The sequence below is a fragment of the Berghia stephanieae genome, chromosome 1 (assembly GCF_034508935.2).
Source record: "Berghia stephanieae isolate SIO BIC M18660-M18661 chromosome 1, UCSD_Bste_1.3, whole genome shotgun sequence".
In the NCBI taxonomy this organism is placed as follows: domain Eukaryota; kingdom Metazoa; phylum Mollusca; class Gastropoda; order Nudibranchia; family Aeolidiidae; genus Berghia; species Berghia stephanieae.
Window position 1 is genome coordinate 2,370,540 of NC_088360.1, and position 7,500 is coordinate 2,378,039.

Genomic DNA, 7,500 nt, shown 5'->3' on the forward strand with positions numbered 1-7,500 from the left:
TCTTGTAACACGCATACACACAACACACACACAACATATACACACAACACACACACAACACACACACAACACACACACAACACACACACAACACACACACAAACACACACAACACACACACAACACACACACAACACACACACAAACACAACAAACACACACACACACACACACACCCACGCTGACTGGTTCGGAGTGATTGTAGGAAGGGAAATAACTCAAGAATTGATTTTGCACCAATAAGGCCGAGAAGGCAAGGCAAAGATTCGATCAGACTGACTTTCTTAAAGCATTTAATATAGTTTTTTTTTTCTTTCTATCCAAACACTGTATGCATGACATTTCATTTATTCTTGTTGGCTGAGGAAGGGTTTTTAGCTCGAAACTGGACTGATTTTTAACTTTGATGGTTCAACAGATTTGACCCGGTCTAATTTAATTTTCACCATAGTATCAAAATTAGAATAAATAATCTGTGTGTAATCTTTCTATATTTGCCATTGGTCCAGGTTGTGGAATAAATACGGTAAATAAATAACGTCCTCTTTATTGCGCTTTGAGCTTTATTCTTTAATAGCGCAATATCCCCTAAACGTGCTCAAAGCGCTTTACAAGGAGTCCCTGACCAACAGCAACACTTAACATGTAGGGCGGGACATGACGCTTGTTCGGCGATATTACAATTTTTTTCAGACAGAGACAATACTGTTAACTGCCAGGTACTCGTTTTACACCTGAGTACAATGAGAGAACGTGAGTAAAGAGTCTTTTCCAAGGACACAACTATGCGCTGAGGGGGCTCGAACCGAGGAGGACCTTTCGACCAGAAAGCGAGTGTCATACCACAAGATCGCATAGCCGCACAGAGGACCCAAATAACATACAGCACCAGATCTGTGTCACGGTGGCTTAGCCGTATTGCGTTTCGTCTTGTCACAAAGTCATGGTCACGCGATGTTAAGCGTGGTCAGTGACCGGGTAGGAGGAGTGATAGTAGAAAATTCCGTCTGGTCTCGGCGTTTACCCCACTCGACTCAGGTGACAACGAGTATCTGGCTATAGGCAGTGACATATATTGTAAGAGTGTTAGTACAAAAATAACGCCTAACGAGCGATAAGTACTGTATGAAATGGAAATATGGTTCGATATAGTCTGCTGAAGGGATAAATGAAACATTGTGAAACGTATTGAGGATGATAAGTAGTGGAAATTCGCTATACAAATGTTTATGTTTATTTATTCATCTTTATTCTGGCGATTTGACCTATACACAATTGAAGAAAAAATGCTCGTTTTTTAAAACTCTCTCTCTCTCTCTTTCTCTCTCTCCATTTATCTCTCTCTCTCCCTCTCTCTCTCTCTCTCTCTCTCTCTCTCTCTCTCTTTCTCTCTCTCTCCATTTATCTATCTCTCTCTCTTTCTTTATTTCCTTCTCTCTTTCTGTCTCTCTTTCTCTCTATCTCCCTCCCTCCCTCCCTCTCTCTCCCACTCCCCCCCCCCCCTGCTCTCTCTCTCTCTCTCTCTTTCTGTTTTTCTATCCCTCTCTATCTCCCTCCCTCCCACTCTCTCTCTCTCTCAATTTCCCCCCCCCCTCTCTCTCTCTCTCTCTCTCTCCAATATCTGTTCATATATATATATATATATATATATATATATATATATATATAATATATATATATATATATATATATATATATCCTCCCCTCTGGATCCGTTTTTATTTTTAATCGTTTCCATCGGTGTGTAATAATTTACAATTAAATAGACATATTTCATAGCTAATCTTACAGGATGACACGTGACATCTTGCCTCCATTCTGCCATCGAAATAAACTTAATAATTAATGATATACAATATTATCTTCCTGTTTCTGGTACCCATCTCTAACAACAACTCATCAGTCTAGGTTGGTGGGTGGGTGGGTGGGTGGGTTCCTTTGTTGGGGGTGGGGGGGGGGGGGGTTGTTTTGGGGGGGGGGATGGTTTGTTGGGAGTAGTTTGAAGGGGGGGGGGGGTGAAGGAATGAGACGTTGAAGGCATAAATAAATCATTTATCTGTCAGTTGTAGAGTTGTTATTCATTTTATTTATCAAATAAGTGTGGGTACGAGACCAGCATGAATCTATGACTGTAGGTGTACTTTTTTACAGTTAGGTGTGAGGTACCACTATTACGTTGCAGTCGACGTGTATTTATTTGCAGGTCTGATAACCCAATGCCTAATGGCCTCATTGTTGTAATGGAAGTATCAAACTATGACGCAAAATATTGTCCATTACAACAATGTTAAACTAGGCCCATAACGGGATTCGGATGTCAGACCTGTATATATGTATGTGTGAGTTAGTGTGTGTGTGTGTGCGCGTGTGTGTGTGTGTGTGTGCGTGGTTTGCAGTGTTACAATTGGATCTGTAAAAAGTGATGTGCAGACAAGAATTTACATCTTTAAAAAAATGAATAAACAGATAAAAAGAATAACTAAATAAAACTCCACAAATATAAAAAGATAACTCCCCCCCCCCCCAAAAAAAAAAACAAAAAAACAAAACAAAAACAAAACAAAAAAAACCCAACAACTAAATACCCAACGTTCCGGCTTAAAACCCTTCTTCAGCCAACACAGTTTCTTTTTATTGACCGAAGAAGGGTTTTGGACCGAAATATTGTGTGTTTAGTATTTTTGCTCTTTTTAGAAGCTTTTATAAATTTCTTTTCTGTACTTTACTTTGTAAATTCCACAGTTTCTAGCAATTTTATATTCATTTTGATAATTGGGATCCATCCGTTTTGAATTGTTTCAGATTGAAAAAAAAATATCGGTCGTTTAAATCATTGTTTTCATAGAGGTTTCCATGTATTTGTAGAGGGTAGCTGGGTCTGTTAACGGAAAGTACTTTGCGATAGATTTAGTGTCCTATAAAAAGGGTAACAAGCAATTGCTAATTTCCGTTACACTCTATAGAAACAGGGATAAAGTCTAAATGTCTCTGAATAATTCCTTTTTTAAAAATTTACTTCAAGCAGGATAAAGAGAAGAATGGAAAAACCCTATAATATAAATGTTATGTTTATTTCTATCATAGGACATCGGTTTCACAGATGAATGTGTTAAAATCTAGAAATCCACAACCTGCACGCAAGACGTTGTTGTAACTGAAGACGAATAAATAGGAAATGAACACGCGTGTTCCCGTAACACAATCTATAACCTCATAATATGATGACCCTTTGATACCATTGAAAGTCTATCTCTCCAACAAACGTGTACGGAGATCCAGTTTCCCTGTATATCGGAAATGCGGAAAAACGACGGCTGGCCATAAATATATAAACTCACTTTCCAGATAAATTTTAACCCTTTTTGGGTGGATGTCTATTCTACTCTAACCTGACATTAAATCTTGGCCTTTTCATCAAGAGAGAATACGCTTCAACAGTCATGACGTCACTTCCGTCGTGTGGTAACTTAGTTACTGGCTCTAAACTATCGGAACAATGGCGGACACCCTTATAAAATAATTCTCCGACGAGCATAAAAGCGTATCCAGAGGGGAAAAAAAAACATTATAAATCTGATCATGTTTTGACTTTTACGCATTCTGATCACAAGACATATGAAAAGCTCTAGCCAGCATGAAGAATAAAAAGTACTGATTTTCTTGATTTAAAACCACAATGGCGGCCGTTGCTGGGCTACGTGACACCAGCCTATTGAATCCAATTGGAATGGACATGACTCTGACAGCCAATGAAACGCATGTCGAATCGCTATTACTGCCTCTTGGTCTTTTAGATATGGCTTAATTAATAATGTGAGCGATAATAAAGAAATTATATTTATTTTTAAAATCCTATTATAAATCCTATCATTCATTCCCAATGGGAATTTTGTCTGTTGGGTCTATTCCAAGAGAAGACTGGTATAACTCAGGCGTCAGCCGCAGTAAAGCGCCGCACAGTGGGGTAGAGCGAGGCGACTTGCTCAAGGCCACACAGCGCGGCGCGTAGTCGAACTCATCTCGTTTAGAGTGTGAAACCAAGACCATACCGCTGAGCCACGCTGCCCATGATGATCTTGAAGAAAATAAGTCCGCCATTAGAGGCTTAAAGAAAGGGAACTCGATTATCTAGGCCTTATGATATCAACTGACTGAAGGAAGTAAGTTGTACGCCGAGTATTACATATCCATAGCATAGTCCTGTTAGAAACAGAAAACATATGGCGCCATTTTTACACCGGAACTGCTTTATCAATCTACTTCCCGTTGTTCGTTTCTTTTCTATCTGTTTTCTTTATTTTATTATTATTATTATTATTCTCATTCTTGAACCATCGTCTCTCTAAAAAGCATTTCCGAGTTTTTATTTTCTTGTTACGCTTTCTTACTCATTGTCGTAATGGGTATCGAATTTCTAATATCGGGCTGTGATTTACTCCATTGTTAACAAAAGCAATTTGAGAGCTCGTAGTGGTAGATCATATTTCTTCGATACCGATATTCGATATGTTTGACCTCGCCCAGCTCTGTCAAAGATGAGGAGAGAAATTCATCTCATTTTCTCATTTATTACTGCTTGTAATTTGTTCTTTCCGCTGGTGTTAGTTTGATTTTAGCTCTGTTAGAACATTATTCATTTATTAGAGATTGAGAGAGACGGGAAAAGAGAGAGAGAGAGAGAGAGAGAGAGAGAGAGCAAAAGAAAGAGAAAGATAGAAAGAAAGACGTAGATAGAGAGCGTGAGTGAATGAGTGACACACACACTCACACACACACACACACACAGAGAGAGAGAGAGAGAGAGAGAGAGAGAGAGAGAGAGAAGAGAGAGAGAAGAGAGAGAGAAAAGAGAGAGAGAAAGAGAGAGAGAAGAGAAAGAGAGAGAAGAGAGAGAAGAGAGAGAGAGAGAAGAGAGAGAGAGAGAGAGAGAGAGAGAGAGAGAAAGAGAGAGGAGCGAGATATGATGGGAAGAGAGCTGCGTGTACTCCATTGCAGGTTTGATAACCCAATTCATTAAGGGCTCATTATTGTAATGGAAATTTCATAATATGAAGCAAAATATTGTCCATTACAATAACATTAAACTAGGCCCTTAATTGTGTTCGGATATCAGACCAGCATGTTATGTACACGTCGGAAGGGAGAGATAGAGAAAATTTTTAGAATTAAATAAACTAAAACTATACATAAAATGAAGGAAAATAGATTAAGATAAATCAAACCTTTTAAGCTTACAATGAAATTCAAATAATTACACCCCTTGCTGGGTACCTACTTGCCGCATAAACAAAGAGAAGAGGCATTGTCAGAATTTGTTTGGTATATACTATAATAATATACTTCCTACTGACTCATGGCCAGTTATTCCTCCTCCTACTTTCCGCATTTCCGCCAAAGGGAACTAACTCGCGCAATTGACAGGAAGTCTGTTAGCCGCCATGTTAACACTCCGAGTGCCCGCCGATATCCCAGGATGCCTCAATTGATAAGCAATGGACTTCCTGTCACGTGACGTTCCTCTCACAGCCGCTTTTCTTGTTTTCTTTTTTCTTTTCTTCTTTTTTTTTCATCTATCCATTTTTCTTTTTTAATGTTTATCTCCATCCCCCTTCGTCCCTTCCATCCATCATTTTCTCTTCCTACTCTACATCTGTCAGTCTGTCAGTTCGTGGATTCGTTATTTTCTATCACCCCGCTGTAAAACGTTATCACCTATTCTGCCATAGGCTATTCATCACACCAGCCCTTACTTAACCCTTGGAACAGAAAAACCGAATTTCTTTGAAAACATAAATTATTATATTCGTCATAGGTAATAATAATAATAATGATAATAATAATAATAATAATAATAATAATGATAATAATAATAAATATAATTAATAATATAATAATAATAATAATAATAATAATAATAATAATAATAATAAAATAATAATAATAATAATATAATAATAATAATAATAATAATAATAACAATAATAATAATAATAATAATAATAATAATAATAATAATAATAATAATAATAATAATAATATATAATAATATAAAATAATAATAATAATAATAATAATGATAATAATAATAATAATAATAATAATAATAATAATAATAATAATAATAATAATAATAATAATAATAATAATAATAATAATAATAACAATAATAATAATATAATAATAATAATAATAATAATAATAATAATAATAATAATAATAATAATAATAATAATAATAATAATAATAATAATAATAATAATAATACAATAATAATAATAAATAATAATAATAATAATAATAATAATTAATAATAATAATAATAATAATAATAATAATAATAATAATAATAATAATAATAATGAAAACGTATATATCCCTATAACTCCGAGACACCAGACTCTACGCGCTTAAATTACAAATTACAAAGTATTGGTGGGGGTTGGGGGGGGGGGGGGGAAAAGGGGGGAGGGTCCCGATAGCTCAGTTGGTAGAGCATTCGCTTCACAAGCGAAGGAACCGTGATCGATCCCGGGTGCAAATCGAGATTTTTCGAACCCCCCCCCCCCCCTATCCACTGTCCACCCAGCAGTGAGTGGGTAGCTGGCCTGTTAGATCTGGCGGAAAGTATATTGCGATCTACTTAATAGCGTCCTATGGCTAGAAAACAATTCCTAATGTCCGTTTTCACGGCATAGAAACCGGGGTAAACTAGACAAAACCGTAACACTCGGTTAAAAAGTTTTTCTTTTCTTTTCTTTTTTTTTTTTTTGTTTGTTTTTTTTTTCAAACCTGAGCATTTATAAAGCGCAATAGCTACCAAACGTGATCAAAGCCCTTTACAAAGGGTTCTTAGCCAACAGCAACTTTTAAATTGTAGGGCGACACAGACATGACACCTGTTAGGCGATATTGCAATTTCCTTCCGACAGAAACAACGCTATGAAAGGCCAGGTACTCATATTACACGTGAGAATGGTGAGAGAATTTTGGGTAAAGAGCCTTTTTCCTATAGGGAATGAGATTAGCGGAAGAGTAGCGTCCCTTGATTGGACGTCACCGGCGGAAAAGTTATTAGAGAGAGAACGTCAAGTTGGTTTGCGCATGCGTCTCTCGTCATCGCTTCCTGTGAAAGCGGCATGAGACACTTCACCGAAAGCGATGACGAGAGAGACGCATGCGCAAAACCATTTTGACGTTCTCTCTGTAACGTGACGTCCAATCAAGGGACGCTACTCTTCCGCTAATCTCATTCCCTATACCGTATACCCCACTTAAACCTGGAGGACTTTCTACAAACAAAAGCGTTGTGTAAATGTTGCTGCTCGAAGCTCTAAGAAATTAATAACAATGAGAAATTGAATGTAAGCTTCAATCTAATATACGAGAACAAGATAAAATGGACGTTTCGGGTTTCCCCTTTATCAACAAAAACAGGATGAATGAAACACTACAGACGAATTAAATAATGGGATAGTAGCGTTGTGAAGATGAATAAACAAA

At 36.9% G+C, this 7,500-nt stretch overlaps 1 protein-coding gene across 3 annotated transcripts in view; it reads left to right on the plus strand.

Moving 5' to 3' along the window:
- Positions 1–7,500, plus strand: part of LOC144966127 (homeobox protein six1-like) — a 155,109-nt gene that overhangs the window by 93,148 nt on the left and 54,461 nt on the right. The gene's annotated exons all lie outside the window — the stretch shown is intronic.